This window comes from Rhincodon typus, chromosome 7, assembly GCF_021869965.1.
Source record: "Rhincodon typus isolate 14 chromosome 7, sRhiTyp1.1, whole genome shotgun sequence".
Taxonomy (NCBI): Eukaryota; Metazoa; Chordata; class Chondrichthyes; order Orectolobiformes; family Rhincodontidae; genus Rhincodon; species Rhincodon typus.
In genome coordinates this window covers 18,668,556-18,685,241 of record NC_063338.1, presented here as the reverse complement: position 1 = coordinate 18,685,241, position 16,686 = coordinate 18,668,556, and the positions used below count along the sequence as shown (strand labels likewise).

The window sequence follows — 16,686 nt, the reverse complement described above, 5'->3', positions numbered from 1 at the left end:
CTGATCAATGTCGACACCACTGTCTGACTTATGGCTTGTTGTGTTTCCTCCTTGATGCCACTGGTCTTCAGTTTGGCTTCTAGTGTGGCTAGGAATTCTGTCTTGCCAGTGTGACTAGTGTCCTTCAGTGAAGGAAACTGCCATCCTTACCTGGTCTGGCTTATATGTGACTCTAGACCCACAGCAATGTGGTTGACCTTGAACTGCCCTCTGGGCAATGAATGATGCCTAGCCAGCGACACCCTCATCCTGTTAATGAATAAAGGGAAAAAAAAAATCCCCGAGAAGGATGATCGCTCCTTCTGCTGACCCCCTAAACTATGGTCTCTGGCACCACATCCAGGAACCTGGAATTCTTCTCTTGCCTATTAGCTCATTTTGGTTTCCTTACAGCTGCGTGCAGTTTAGGCAGACAGTACAAGTTCCTGTGGAATGAGTGCAGCTCCTCTTTAAGGTAGAAAGGCTGCCTTTCAGAGGTGTAAGATAGTTGAAACACATGGTGGCACACACATTATAGGTTATCTAGTTGAACTGTCAGCCACAGCTGCACTGGTTGCTGTCTGCTGAATACTACAATCTCCTTCAGCAGTACTAAGAGGGAACAAATTACAAGTCACAACTTGCATGTCTAGAAACAGGAGCTATCCAGTTTTTAGCCCATGCTGTTTAGTGTCTGTCTTATCTTGTCCATAATTATTTTTGTTTCCTTTTCTTTCCCACAATGAACATCGTTTCAGTGTGGTTTTATGTGTGGTTTTCAGATTGGATTTTCTTTCGGTAGAGAACAGGATGCCTACAGCCCAATGGCCTAGACATGGAATTCACCAGTTTTAAAATTCCCCCCACCACCGGCCTCATCCCATGTCCAACCCCCCTCCTCATCCCCGCCTCCTTGACTTGACACAAACTGTCCATCTTCTCTTCCACCTATCTGCCCCACACATCCCACTGACACTACTCCCTACCTGCACTCACCTGTCACCATCCCGCCTACCTTCCCCAGCCCTACCCCTCTTCTCTCTCTTCATTTCCCAGCTCCCTTCCCCCTCCCCATTTCTGAAGACGGGTCGCGACCCAAAACGTCAATTTTCCTGCACCTCTGCTGTCTGGCCTGCAGTGTTCCTCCAGCTCCGCACTGTGTTGCCACTTCAAGACTGTCGACTTTAGATGCAATTTTTTTTATTCAGAAGAGCTTGGAATGACTCATGACTGAATGGCATTCATTTGACTCTTGACCTGTTAAGACTAAATGAGTTTGTTCCACACACTTCGATTTTAAAACAAGATGAGGGTATTGTAATTCTTCCAAAAAAAAGGCAATTTCTTTTTATTAAGTGTAGAGAGCGCCCATCGAAGATTTGTGTGGAGGGCATCACTGCCAAGCTTAATGCTGTTGTTTCCTGATGTGCATGTCCTAATAATTGTGATTGGAATACAGTCAGAAAGTAGGCATCTTGGTCATTTTAAAATATTTTCATATCTGCGTATTTACTTTTCTCCCGTTATCTCCCGAGACCAGTAACAGTCTGGCCATCACTGACTGGGATCACAAAATTCAGCATGGACTAGGGACTGAATTAAGGATATTCTGGTCGGTATACCACAGGATCATATAACACAATACGTTTCCTTTTAAGCCATTGGAGGAAGTTGAGGGTGTTGTTCTTTTTATTAAGCCATTTTTTTCAGGTTCTTCACACGTAGTAAAAATCTATTCAGTTGGTTTCACTTAAATTTTCATTGGTAACAAATGTTTTTATTTCTTGCTTAAGATGAGCAGTGGCAGCCAGTTGCAAATAATGAATAAACTGCACAAGGCTCAATAGACTTTGTTTAGTAAACACCATGAATTATGTTTAAATCTGTACATAAATAACAAATGGGAACGGAGCAGGAATCACTGGTCATAATATGGAGCCTTGTCACAAACTTATTTTTCTTCAAATGCAATTATGATATTGTTACGCATTATATTAGGTTTTTTGGGAATTTGTGATCACAGTTAAGTATTAAACCATTGATAAGGAATTTTCAGGTGGTTAATTATATATAAGAAAAGGTTAGATATGATAAATTAATGCAGAAAATTTACAGCCCATAACAGATTGAAGTGGCGGAGGCACCCCCCTTGTTTTCAGCCAAAGGGCTATTTAGGTCGGCTTCCTCTTTTGCTGGCCCACCTTCCATCTGAAGAAGGCACTTGATTGACAAGGACTACTCCCTCACAAGGGCATCTCCTCTAGTTCTGAGCACTTGTTGATATACCCTATTTTGGGGCTAGCAATCTACACTGTATCTGTCACATGTCTGAATCCTTTCAGCCAATGAGCAAGAGACAACTACTAATAACGCCAGAATATTTATTGCCCATCTGTCCACTTCCGTTGCAAAGTCAGTATAGATTTTCCCAAAAACAAACCCTTCCAGTTTCCCTAAACAGCTTGGGGCAACAGGCGTTAGTGGCTTGGTAGCGTTCATAACCGTTATCTTGAACTTGCTTTTTGTCCTTGTTTCAGAATCGTTTATGTCTGGGGAAGAGAAGTAACTATTGTAGCGGCCATTACGTGAAGTCTCATGTTACAAAGGATATACCAGTAGAGTTAAATTTTGAGAGGATCCCAATTTCCAGGTTAAAATCAGAACAGCTCTTCCCAAAGATGGTAAGCATGGCAGTGACAGAACAATAGGTGTGTTAGCTTTTAAATTTTGTCACGGTGTGGTTTTGGAAGGAGTGTGACAACCCAATTTTGTTTAGCCATTCACGACATTTCAGATGTACCATTTAAGTTAAGTATCACAGTGCTGTAAACTTTCTTTGAAATTCCTAGATAAAAAGCTGCAGTTTGGTGGAAAACAGTAAAGGCTGATTAAAAGTAAATGAGGCTATTAAAATTCAATCTCAAATTTTAGATCTGTGTTTTTCCTGTCTCTTCGTTGCCTTCATGGTTCAAGAGATGGCCATGATTCCTAGAATAGAAGTCAGATCATCATGTCAAGATCCCGACCACTATTAAAACACAATATTGTATGGATATAAATAATTAAGTTGTTTGTTCTACGTTGTTTTCTTTTGTTTATCTAAACATTTCTTAAACAGCTTTGTACTTTCTTTCCTTAAGTTTTGGGAAGAGGAGGAACTGCAAATCAGACTGTTTCTTTTATTTTTAAAATTAACCTGCGTTGCTACTTTTATGAACTTGGGATATTTCTAAAGGTACTGGACTGTCTTATGTACATTATCTACCATCAGATTTTAATGCTTCATACTGGTTGAATATTGATAACGTTGCCATCTTCTTCTGTAGCAGACCATGAGTATTGATGGAACAGTTCAATTTGAATAAACTGCTTTTGAATTGGCATTTAACCATCATGAGCTGTTGTAGGAGAGTTTCACTGTTGAGGTTAAGCAGAAGGAATGAAGTAGTTGTGGATGACTATATCTTGGATGTGAAATATAAAATAATGAAGCAAAACAAAAACTCATGGTTCATTCTGCCTACATATTTCACGTCAACTTGGATGATGGGCAATAGCGTCAGAAGTAATAATAGCAAATACAGCCCTGTTGATTCTGAAAGGTTCTCCTAACATCTGGGGCTCGTGCTAAAATTGGGAGAGGTGTCACAGTTTAACCAAGCAGCACGTAACATAGTCATACACGCAGAATCATACCTTGGGAGGCAGTTGCCTACATTGACTCCAGTCCCCGTGAAATTTCATGAGATCATGTCAAACATGGATGAAGAAACATGCTGATTATGTCATCTTGCCCTCCTTCGCTAATGAGTCATTACTCCATGTTGAGCAACACTTGGAGGACACCCTGAGGATAGCAAGTGTGCAGGATGTAATCCCTGTGGAGGACTTTAGTGAACACCATCAAGAGTGGCTTGGCAGGACCACTACTGACCAAGTAGGTCAAGTCCTTGTGACATTAGTTGCTGGATTGGGCTCATGGCAGGTGCTGAGGTAACTAACAAGGTGTGAATAACTAACTTGACCCTATCATGACCAATTTGCATGCTGCAGATGCATCTTTAATGGCAGTATGGTAGGAGTGACACTGTCCTTGTAAAGAAAATTCCATCTTCGCGTTGAGAATATCCTACATCGTATTTTGTGGCATTACTACCGTGCTAAATCAGTACACTTCGTACAGATCTAGCAACTCAGGACTGGATATCCTTGAGGTGCTTTGGGCTTTCAGCAGCAGAATTGTATTCCAACACAATCTGCAACCTCATGGCCTGGCATATTCTTCACTTTACCATTGTCATCAAGCCAGGAGCACTATGAGGCATGTGAGGAGTCAACCTACTAAAGTTACAAAGCAACTATTTGTGCACCAAATAGCATAAATAACATATGATAGACAGAGGAAAGCAATTTGCAATCAATGGATCAGATCTAAGCTCTGCAGTTCCGCCACATCCAGTCTTTGAATGGTGGTGCACAAATAAACAACTCACTGGAGGAGAAGGCTCCACAGATATCTCCATTCTGAATAATGGAATCCCAGCACATAAGTGCAAAGAATAAGACTGAATCAATCATGACAATCGTCAGCCAGAAGTGTCAATTGGATGATCCCTCTCCGCTTCCTTCAGAGGTCCCCAGCATTACAGATGCCAGTCTTCAGCCAATTCAATTCACTCTGTCATATCAAAAAAGAAGTGTCAAATTACTGGGTACTGCAAAGGCTGTGATCTCTGACAACATTAAGTCAATAGGCCTCAAGGCTTGTGTTCCAAAACTTGCTAAGTTCTTCCATTGCAGCTGCAACACTGCCATCAACCCACCAATGTGGGAAACTGCCCAGATATGTCTTGTTTATGAAAAGCAGGACAAATCCCATCTGGCCAATTGCAAACCCATCCACGTACTCCAATTATATTAGTAAAGTGATGGTAAGGCAGACCTCTCAAGCACTGTTTGCTTGGCAATAACCTACTGACTGAAACCTAGTTTGGATTCTACCAGACCACTCTGTTCCTGGCCTCGTTACAGCTGGTTGGCATCATCCTGCCATGAATGAAGATAGTTGTGGTTGTTGGAGGTCAGTCCTGGAACTGAGAGGACATCTCTAGTGCTGTCCTAGGCCCAACTATCTTCAACTACTTTCATTAATGACCTTCCCTCCATCACAAGATCAGAAGTGGGGATGTTCACTGATTGCACAAGGTTCAATAACACTCGTGACTCCTCAGATACTGAAGCAGTTCATGTTCATGTGCAGCAAGACCCAGAAAATATCCAGGTTTGGACTGATAAGTAGCAAGAATCACTCATGCTTAGCAATGACCATCTCCAAGACTGAATGTAATCATCACCCTGTGACATTCAATGGTATTACTGTCACTAAATCGCCACCGTCAACATGCTTGGTGGTTACCATTGACTAGGAACTAAACTGAACAGAACTAGCCGTATGAACATGGTAGCAATAAGACCAGGCCAGAGACCAGGAATTCCATAGTAAGTCACCTACTGACTCTCACAATCTGTCCACCATCTAAAAGTTACAAGTTAGACAGAGATAGCAAGAACTGCAGATGCTGGAGTCAGAGTCGACACAATGTGGAGCTGGAGGAACACCGGTCAGGCAGCATCAGAGGAACAGGAAAGTCGATGTTTCAGGTTGGGACCCTTCATCAGAACTTACTTAGAATTAGTTGCACCAAAGTTATAAATTAGAGTTCTGATTAAGGGTCCTAACCAGGTACAAGTTAAGGGTGTGATGAAATAGTTCCCACTTTCTGGAACAAGTGCAGCTCCGACAAAACTCTAGAAGCTCAACATCATGCAGGACAAAGCAGCCCACTTGATTGAGACCACATCCAGAAACATTCACGCCTCCTGTAACACCTAAGTAACAGCAGTGTACCATCTACAAGATGCACTGCAGAAATTCACCAAGGCTCCTGAGGCAGCACCTTCCAAAAGTACGATATGGAAGGACAATATATGGTAGGTAGATAAGAACACAACTGCTTGTAGGTTCCACTCTAAGTCACTTGCTAGTCTGAGTTGGAACTATATTGCTGTTCCTTCAGTGTCACTGGGTCAAAACCCACATCACTTGGGCTACATCAATTCAAGAAGGCAGCTTACTACCTCATTATCGAGGAAAATGTGAAATAGGCAATAAATGCTGACCCATTCAGAAATGCCCACATCCCAATAACACATTTTTAAAAAATTCAATGTCCCCTTGAAACGTGCATTTGCTACTTTTGTGACATGGATGTATTTAGCGCAACTAATTCTAAAGTTACAAAAAGAGCTAAATGCATATGATCTACAGAGAAGATCTACTGTACAGAAAAGTGATCAGGGCTAGGAAGTGATAAGAATTAAAATTTAAGAAGCATGGACAATAAGTTGCATTGACAACAAAGGATAACATCAGTATATTAATAAGGGAGGATCTCCAATTGGGAAGAACAATATGTGGAATATGTTTGGTTGGAATTAAGCAGCAGCAAGGGGCAGCAAACATTGTTTCATAGGCCAGTAAATTGTAGCAGCCATGTGGGACATGGTACTAATCACCAAAATGAGAGAAGTGTTTAGCATGGACAACACAGTAATCATGAATGACGCCATCAACATATACCAAATGAGTACGAAAGCTGTGAATTGCATGTTTTTGGAGTCTGTTTGGGATGGTCTCCTGGAGCAGTATGTTAAGGAGCTGTCCGGGGGACAGGCTATTTCAAATTTAATATTGCGTAATGAATAAGAGCCTATGAATAAACTTGTTGCAGTAGAACCTCTAGAGATGAATGATCACAATGTGATGGAATTTTACATTATGTCTAAAAGTGAGGTAGTTCAATCTGAAGGGAAGGTGTTACATTTGAATGAGAGGAAATTATGAAGGCCTGAGACAAACATTAGCTGAGATGGTTTAGGAGATACATTAAAAGGCATGATTGTACATTAAGCAGTTGATGGTTTTTAAAGGGCATTTTTTTTCATTATTCCTTCACAGGATGAGGGCATCTCTTGCTAGGCCAGCATTCTTTCCCATCTGTAATTGCCCAGAGGGCAGTTAAGGGTCAACCACATTACTGTGGGTCTGGGGTCACATTTAGGCTAGACCAGGCAAGGACAGCTGATTTCCTTCCCTGAAGGACATTAGTGAACTAGATGGGTTTTTCTGACAATCGCCAATGGATTCATGGTCACCAGTAGACTCTGAATTCCAGATTTTTTTAAATTGAATTCAAATTCCACTATCTGCCTTGGCAGAATTCGAACTCGGATCCCCGTAGCATTACCTAGGTCTCTGGATTAACAGTCTAGTGATAATTTCACTAGGCCATCGCTTCCCCATTTCATGGCTATTACATGGCTTACAGCAATTATGTGTACATCAAGGTGGAACAACTCAAAAGAAAAGGCACTCAACTGCTGTTGACAAAGTTCAAGATTGTAGATGACTAAAATAAAAGGCTTACCAAATAGCCAGAAATTGTATTAAATCTGAGAATTGAGGTTTTTTAGAATACAGCAAAGGAGGACCAGGAAAGATTGAATAGTTATGTGAATGTGATCTAGCAAAAAGAAAACATGAAAATGTACTGCAAAAGTTTCTATACGTACATAGAGGAAATGGTTGGCTAAAACTCTATTTCCAAAGGCCTTGGAGTTAGGAGAATTTATAATTGAGTAGAGAGGTGACAGAGCAGGTAAGTGATTACTTTGTGTCTGATTTCACTGAGGAAGGTACAAGAAATCTAGAATTAAGAGATCCAAGTCATGAGGGGTAATGAGGATTTTCAGGAAATTACTATTAATTAGAAGGCTGTACTGGAAAAATTAATGGAGCTGAAAGTTAAATGTGCAGAAACTGATACTCCACATTCAAGAGCATTGAAAGCGGTGGCTATAGTCGGTGCATTGGTGATTATCTCCCAAACTGTCTAGATTCTGGAATGATTGCTGCAGATTGGAAGATAGCAAATGTTACTACTTAGTTAAGAATGGAGTGAGAGAAAAAACCCAGAACTAGAAGTTTTTCAACCTTGCATCAGTTGTTTAAAAAAAAAATGCTAGAATCTATGATAAAGGCAATGATAAATGAACACTTGGATGATAATGATTTGATTGGGCATAGTCAGCATGGATTTGTGAACCGCGTTTGAGAAATTGTTGGAATTTTTTGAGTTGATAAAGGGGAGTTGATGAATGTAATATACTTAGATTTTAAGAGAACTTTTGATAGGGCCTTCCACAGGAAGTTGGTTAGAAAAAGGAAAGCACATGAATAGGAGGTAATGTACTGACTGGCAGGGATAAAGAATTGGCTGACAGGCAGAAATGCTAGGAATAAATGAGTTAGTCTCTTTATTGAAGTCTGTGACGAGTGAGATACCACAAGCATCAGCAATACTTGGGACCTAGCTGTCCCTAGTTTAGGGACCAAATGTAATATCTCCAGATTTGTGGATGATGCAAAGCTAAGCAAGAATGTGCATTGTGAGGAAGATGTAAAGCACCTTCAGGAATTTTTAGACAGGCTTAATGAGTGGACAAAAACAGCGTAGATAGAATATAATGTGGAAAAATGTAAGGTTATCCACTTTGCTGGAGGGACAGATGTGCAGAGTATTTCTTAAACGTTAAAAGGTTAGAACGTGTAGATGTACAAAGGCACCTAGGTGTCCTTGTTAATAAGTCACTGAAGGGTGATGTGCAGGTGCAACAAACTTATTAAAAAGGCTAATGGAATGTTAACTTTTATCGCAAAGGATTTGAGCACATGAATGGTCAAGTCTTGCTTCACTTGTATAGAAGCTTGGTTTGAGTACACCTGGAGGACTGTGTGGCAGTTTTGATCTCCTTATCTCAGGAAAGATATTATTGCCATAGAGGGAGTGCAACGAAGCTTTACCAGACTTGTTCCAACCTTGCCAGGACCGTATGAAAAGAGATTGGGCTAACTGGGCCTGTATTCTCTAGAGCTCGAAAAATGAGAGGTCAACTCATTGAAACCTACAAAATATTAAAGGGCTACACAGGGTAGATGCAGATAAAATGTTTCCTTTAGTTGCTGAGTCTATAGCCAGGGTCCACAATTTAAAAATAAGGAGGTGCCATTTAAGACCAGGCAGAAGATACATTCCTTTACTCATAGTGTTGTGAATCTTTAAAATTCTCTGTGGAAGCTGTCTTTGAGTATGTTCTGGAGTAGAAACTGAAAGATTACTGATGGAATAAAGAGTAATGGGGAGGTAAAAGGCATTGAAATGCATGATTAGCTATGTCCATGTTAGAAGGTAGAGCAGGTTTGCTGGGCTGATTTGGCCTACTCCTGTTCCGATGCAATTAAGATTCTCGTCTCAGGATAATTGATTGAAATTGCCACTATTGAGGTCTGTTGCTTAGATGAATGTTGTGGTTTGGCTGATTATGGCCCGCAACCAGCAAGCTACCAGCTCTGCTCAAAGTGACAAGATAAGAAATTCTATAGGAGCAAGTGAATTTTGAGATGCACAAAAGAACACCTAAATGCAGCAGATGTAGCCAGAACACTTTGAACTATCTGATACTATTCAGTGATAATGGTAAATTTTTGCAGATTCACAAAATGTTACAGTGCAGAAAGGGGCCATTAGTGAATCATGTATGCATATATCTTTGAGCAATTCAATAGGCAATTCACCTGGTGCCACTCTTCCATCTTCTCCCTGTAATCCTTCTTTTGATAGATAATAGTCTAATTCCCTCAAGTATGCTTCTATTGAACGTGTCTCCACCATATTCTCAGGCAGTGTATTCCATTGTTTAACCATTCATATAAAGCTTTTCCTGCTACTACTTTACTTTAAATCTGTCATCTTACTATCTATCCTTTCATATTGGCTGGTACAATAATAAGATTGGATGGGTATATGAATAGGGAGGGTTTGGAGGGATATGGGCCAAATACTGGCAAATGGGACTAGATTAATTTAGGATATCCGTTTGGCATGGACGATTTGGACCGAAGGGTCTGTTTCCATGCTATACAACTATGACTCTAAATGCAGGCTGGGACTGCAAGTGAGATCACAAGCTGAAATTTTGGGACTCTGTGTTCTGAGGCAGCAATAAACATTGTGGAGTTGTGACAAAGTTACATCAGCTGTGCTCCCTCTCTTAATAGATTCCTATTCTTTTGGGCCCCCAATCCCTTTCACATAGTTCTCATTGAGGTTCACAGCAATTTTCGAATATTGATGTGGAGTCATAGTGGGAAAAAGTTTAGGAAGCACTGTGTACCATTTACAATTATGGGATGTACCTGATATTTTCAATATTACCTTTGTAGAAAGAAAGAAAATAGGAGTCGGCCAATCAGCCCTTCATGCCTGGTCCGCTATTCAGTATGATTTATGGCTGATCATCTAACTCAGTACCGTCTTTTAGCTTTTTAAAATATAACAAGGAAGACCGAGGTTAAACTGAACATAGGTACCTTAGAAAATGAATTTGGGGAGATAGTTGTCTGGCATAAGGAAATGGTAGAGGAGTTAAACAGATTTTTTTCTACCCGTCTTCATAGTGAAAGATACTTTGAATATCCCATTAATACTTAATTCCTCCCCAAGTTAATTATTAAGTACCATCACCATCACTAGGTGAGTAATATTAGACAAACTCATGGGGATAAGGGCAGATAAGTTCCCTGGCCCTGATGACTTGCATTCTAGGAACCTAAAAGAAGTCACGACAGAGATAGTGGATGCATTGGTTATATTTTTCCAAAAGTCCTTGGATTCTGAAGAAGTACCAGAGGATTGGAAAACTCCAATGTATAGCCATATTCAAAAAGGGAGGGAGGCAAAAAAAAGGGGGTAATTATAGGCCAGTGAGCCTCACATCCTTGTTGGAAAATTATTGGAATCAATTATTAAGGAAGTAATAGCACCACGTTTGGAAAATCATAATCTATTCAAGCATGGCTATATGTGACTAATTCGTTAGAGTTTTTTTGAGGAAGTCTCGACCAGACTAGACATGGGGAAACTAGTTAATGTGTTGTATTTGAACTTCCAGAAAGTGTTTGACAAGGTACCTCCAAAATGCTAAGTTGTTAAGATAAGAGTCTACAGTGTTAGAGGTGGTATGTTGACAAGGATCAAGAATTGTCTGGCGGGCAGGAAACAATGAGTGGGGATAATGGGTTGTTTTTCAAATTGGTAACCTGTAACCAGTGGGTTCCACATAGATGAGTGCTGGGACCACAATTGTTTACAATGTAAATTAATGACTTGGATGAAGAAAGCATATGTACTGTAACCAAATTTACAGAAAATACAAAAATAGGTAGGAAGGGATACAAACAGTTCAGAGCGAGAAGAAAGTGGACAAAAAGTTGGCAAATGGAGTTTATTGTGAGAACATGTCAAGTTCATTTTGGAAGGGAGAACAAAAGAGCAGAATACTACTTAACTGTCAAAAAAAACTGCGGAAGCTGCAACACAATGGATTTGGGGGAATCTTGTGCACAAAGCACAGAAAGCTAGCTCGCAGGTGCAGCACATAATCAGGAAGGCTAATAGAGCGTTGACTCTCATTTCAATGGGGTTGGAGTGTAAGAGTAAGAAAGTCTTACTGCAACTGTGCAAGGTGCTTGTGAGACCGCCTCTGGAGTACCGTGAGCAGTTTTGGACCCCTTATTTAAGGAAAGATATTTGATTGAAGGCGGTTCAGAAAAGATTCACAAGGATGATTCCTGGAGTGGAGGGATTGTCTTATGAGCAAAGGTTGAACAGGTAGGGCTCTACTCATTTGAATTTAGAAGAATGTGAGGTGTTGGACCAGCCATGATTCTACTAGATGGTGAAGCCGGCTCAAGGGCCAAACAACCTACTCCAATTCGTATTTCTTACGGTCTCAAAGCGTTCAACAGGAATATTTCCCATGACACCCTAGTTCGCTCCTCCATCACTCCTAAAGTTTCTTACTCAACCATAGCACCTTCCCATGTGATCGCTGAAGGTATAATTCTTGCCCATTCAGCATGTGTCTCTTCATTACCCAACGCCCTGAGCACATCTTCCAAGTGAAGCAATATTTCCCTTGTACTTCTTTCAATCTAGTCAACTGCATTCGCTGCTCACAATATGGTCTCGTTCCATTGACAATTCTAAATGCACACTGGCTGTATGTTTTATGGATCACCGCCATTCTGTCCTTAAGAGTGACTCTGGCATCCCTGTTCCTTGTCATTTTAATAAATCACTTTACTATCATGCAAACGTTTCTGTCCTGGAATTACAGCAGTGTTCCAGTGAGGCAGAACACAGCCTCCAGGAACAACAAAAAACAAGCTGAAAGAACTGCAGATACTCAAAATCAGAGACAAAAACAGAACTTGCTGGAAATCCTCAGCAAGTCTGGCAGCATCTGTGGAGAGAAAACACTTGGGGACACTCTACAGCCTCAACACTGAATTCATAACTTCAGGAACTGACCACTTTATGCCTGCCCTCCATTTTTTTCTTGCATTTTGTCTTTCACTGTCTCACGCGCACACGCACACGCACACGCACGCGCACACACACACGCACACACGCGTGCACGCACACACACACACGCGTGCACGCACACACACACGCGTGCACGCACACACACACGCGTGCACACACACACACGCGTGCACACACACACACGCGTGCACGCACACACACACACACACGCGTGCACGCACACACACACACACGCGGGCACGCACACACACACACACACGCGTGCGCGCACGCGCACACACACACACGCGCACACGCACACGCGCACACGCACACGCGTACACGCGTACACACACACGCGTACACACTTACTCTGCACCTGGTAGCAAGGACTAATTCTCTCCCTTCACCTGTTAATTCATACTCATTTTACACCTTTTTTCCCCTTTTCTCCACTATTAACAGCCCTTTGTCTTTTGCATTGGATCTCTATTCCATCTGCCCTCTTGCACCTCCTCTGCCTCTGTCAAAAGTATAAGGAACCTATTTTCTAACTGTCTTTAGTTCTGAAGAGTCATACCAGACTTGAAACGTGAACCATGTTTCTCTCTTGACAGATCCTGACAGCCCTGCTCAATTTCTTCAGCGTTCCATGTTTATTTCAGATTTCCAGCATCTGCAGTATTTTATCTTTATTCCTGTGGATGGAATGGTTTTTTTTGTTGTAAGTGGATTATAAATCAAATATGACACGTTTTACAAAAAGTAACTGAAAAATATTTGGCTGCACTGGGCAAGTCTTGACTTAACTGTACGTAAGATGATTACAAAACAAGTACTTAATTGTAATCAATTGTATTTGAGCCTACTTCATACATAATGGGTATGCATTAACCACGTGTTGTTCTAATATGTACTGGAATGCGTGAACAATACACTTAGCAGCGGCAGCAACATTTTTCAGGGTAACCCTATATATTGAGTGTTTTGAAAATGGATGCCTAATGAGGTAGACAGTTCAATATAATGATTATGAGAAAGACTTTCCACCCTCAGGCGACTGTCTGTGTGGCGTTTGCACATTCTCCCTGTGTCTGCGTGGGTTTCCTCTGGGTGCTCGGGTTTCCTCCCACAGTCCAAAGATGTGCAGGTTAGGTGAATTGGCCATGCTAAATTGCCCGTAGTGCTCAGGGATGTGTTGATTAGGTGGATTACAGGGGGCAGGTCTGGGTGGGATGCTCTGAGGTTCGGTGTGGACTTGTTGGGCCGAAAAGCCTCTTTCCACACTGTAGGGATTCTATGATGATTATTGTTTTGGAAGCTGATGGGGTCATGTTGAAGTCTGTTCTGAGTATGAAGTTGCAGGAAAATTCTGGAGGTTGGATTGATTGGTGAGGAGCTGTAACACATTAGAGGCTGAATTTATTGTGTCAATTTTCACAGCCAGAATACTATGACAGTCATCTAAGCAAATACTGAAGCCAGTTTGTGTATTGTGTGTCTGAGGGGCACCAAATGAATGAGTGAGCAGAGGGAGGAACACTGGCAACTGCTTGACTAATTCCTAATGTTTTTTTAATATGTTGGGCCTACTTTAACATCGTTCTGAAAGATGCAGGATTCTCCCTGTACTATATTGCACTGAACTGAAATGTTAATCCAAAGAAAACGCTGAAAGTACTAAGCAGATCTGGCAGTATCTGTGGTAAGAGAACTAGAGTAAACATTTCAGGTCAGTTTCAGAACTGTGAAAAGTAAGAGATGTATTAGGTTTTAAGTTGGTCAACTGGAGGTAGGTATAAAAAGGAAAGTCGATGATTGGGTGGAAAATGGGAGACATTAAATGGCAAGATTCAATGGGGTAGAGTCTCTGGACATGTTATGGCATATCTGTATGGTCATGGCGTCTTGAGTTGGGACACCTCTACTGCATCTGAAGACCTTTAGAGTCGTGCTTGAGGCTTATAGGCATCTTATTTCTAGAGCACAAAGAGACTGATAGTACTGAGGAGGAAAAAAAGAGTCAAGTTAGTTTTGAAGGAGAAACAGCTGACAGAAAATACATGAATTTTGTGCCTTAGGCCAATAATGTATTCTGTCCTAGAATAGTTCACAGGATTGTTATTGGATATAAAAACAGAAGAATAAACCAAAGGCATTGGGTTTGGTCGGGATAGATTACAAGGAATGTCTTAAAGGTTTAAGGACGGAATGTAAAATTTATTTTAAAATTGGTGTTCTGAGTCTAGCTGGTAATGTAGGACAGGAGCACAGGGGTTTTAGGTGAATGGGACTCTGCACAAGTTAGGATATGGGCAGCAGTGTTTGGAAGACCTCTGGTTTGTATAGAAACAAGGAGGCAGGCTAGGAGTGCACTGGAGCAGCTGAATGTCTTGAAGCAGATTGAAAGGAACTGATCAATCCTAAATGAACTGAAGTATATGGTCTTGGTGATCATCCCAATAAAATAGGACACCAAAGCTGCAGATTATCTGGTTTAACCTCTCTGACCAAACAGATGGATGAAGTCAGTGGCTGAGAAATGGTGTTTTTGACAATGACCCAAGAATTTGGTCCAGATTTTCTGTGTATTAAGGTTGGCAAGCATTCACAGTAAGTGTGATTTGGACACCAATTTCCAATGATTGCACCTGGATAGTGAAATGCAAAAATCAACAAGTTGCTGTCAGGGGAACTGGCTCTGCTAGCAGCTTAGCTATTAACAGCATTTCGTCTTTCAACCATATATAAGGGTTATACATGGAATACCAGCATAGGTGGTGTAGTGGATAGTGACGAAGATTATCTCAGAGTACAACAGGACCTTGATCAGATGGGCCAACGGGCTGAGGAGTGGCAGGTGGGTTAAATTTAGATAAATATAAGATATTGCATTTAGGTAAGGCAAACCAGAGCAGGACTTATACAGTTAATGCTAGGGGCTTGGGAAATGTTACTGAACAAAGGAGCCTAGGGGTGCAGGTGTATAATTCACTGGTAAGCAGGGTGGTAAAGAAGAGATTTGGCATGCTTATCTTCATTAGTCAGAACATTGAGTATAGGAGTTAGGATGTCATGTTATACAATACAGTACAGTACAGCACAGGAACAGGTCCTTTGGCTCACCAAGCTTATGCCGATTCTTTGTCCTTATTTAGATCTGCTACTTATGGCCCTCACACCGTTTCTATTCTTTTGTTCGCCTCCGGTAATGTGTCTATCAAGATACGACTGAAAAGTTGTTAACATGCCTGCTTTCACCACCTCCACTGATAGTGCATTCCAACCACCCACCACCGTCCGTGTGAAAAAATCTCCCTGTACTACTTCTCAAAACTTCTCCCTCTCACCTTGAACTTGTGCCCTCTTGTAGCTGACCTTTCCACCCTGAGAAAAAGCCTCTGAGTATCCATCTTATGCATGCTCTTCAGTTTTGTAAACATTTATCAGGTCACCCACTCAGCTTCCACCTTTCCAGTGAAAATAACCCGAGGTTATCCAACCTTTCCTCATAACTAAAACCTTCCAGACCAAGCAATATCCTGGTAAACCTTCTCTACACCCTCTCCAAAGCATCTATATCCTTCTGGTAAGTGTGGCAATCAAACGACATGCAATATCCCAAATGTGGCCTTACTAAAGTTTTATACAGATGTAACATAACTTAGCAACTTCTTTACCCAGTGTCCTGGCTGATGAAGGCAAGCGTGCTGTATGCCTTCTTGACCACCTTATCTGCCTGTGTTGCCACTTTCAGGGATCTGTGGACCTGTATGCCCAGATTCTTCTGAATGTCAGTGCTCCGAAGGGTTCTGCCATTTGTAGTATAATTTGCACCTGAATTTGATCTTCCAAAATACGTCAGCTTACATTTGTCCAGATTAAACTCCATCTGCCACTTTTCTGCAAAATCTACAATCTATCTGTATCCCGCTGTGTCTTTTGACAATCCTCCTCACTGTCTGTAACTCTGTCAATTTTGGTGTTATCCACTAATTTACTAATCAGACCACCTACGTTTTTCTCCAGATCATTTAAATACGTTACAAACAACAAAGGTCCCAGCACTGGTCTCTGCAGAACACCACTATTTACTGATCTCCATTCTGAAAAGCACCCTTCCACTGCTACTCTGTCTTCTATGACCAAGCCAGTCCTGTATCCATTTAGCCAGCATAGCTTGGATCCCATGAGACTTTACCTTTTGTACCAGCCTGCCATG

General features: G+C 41.3%; 1 protein-coding gene across 6 annotated transcripts in view; it reads left to right on the top strand.

Annotated features, from left to right (window-relative positions):
* Positions 1-16,686, top strand: part of hdac4 (histone deacetylase 4) — a 461,100-nt gene that overhangs the window by 119,093 nt on the left and 325,321 nt on the right. Inside the window, exon 3 of one of the 6 annotated variants that reach the window (XM_048598642.1) lies at positions 2,517-2,660. The exons of the other annotated variants lie outside the window; for them this stretch is intronic. The gene's annotated coding sequence lies outside the window, so the exon portion shown is untranslated. The remainder of the gene's footprint in view (positions 1-2,516; positions 2,661-16,686) is intronic. 6 annotated transcript variants of the gene reach the window in all.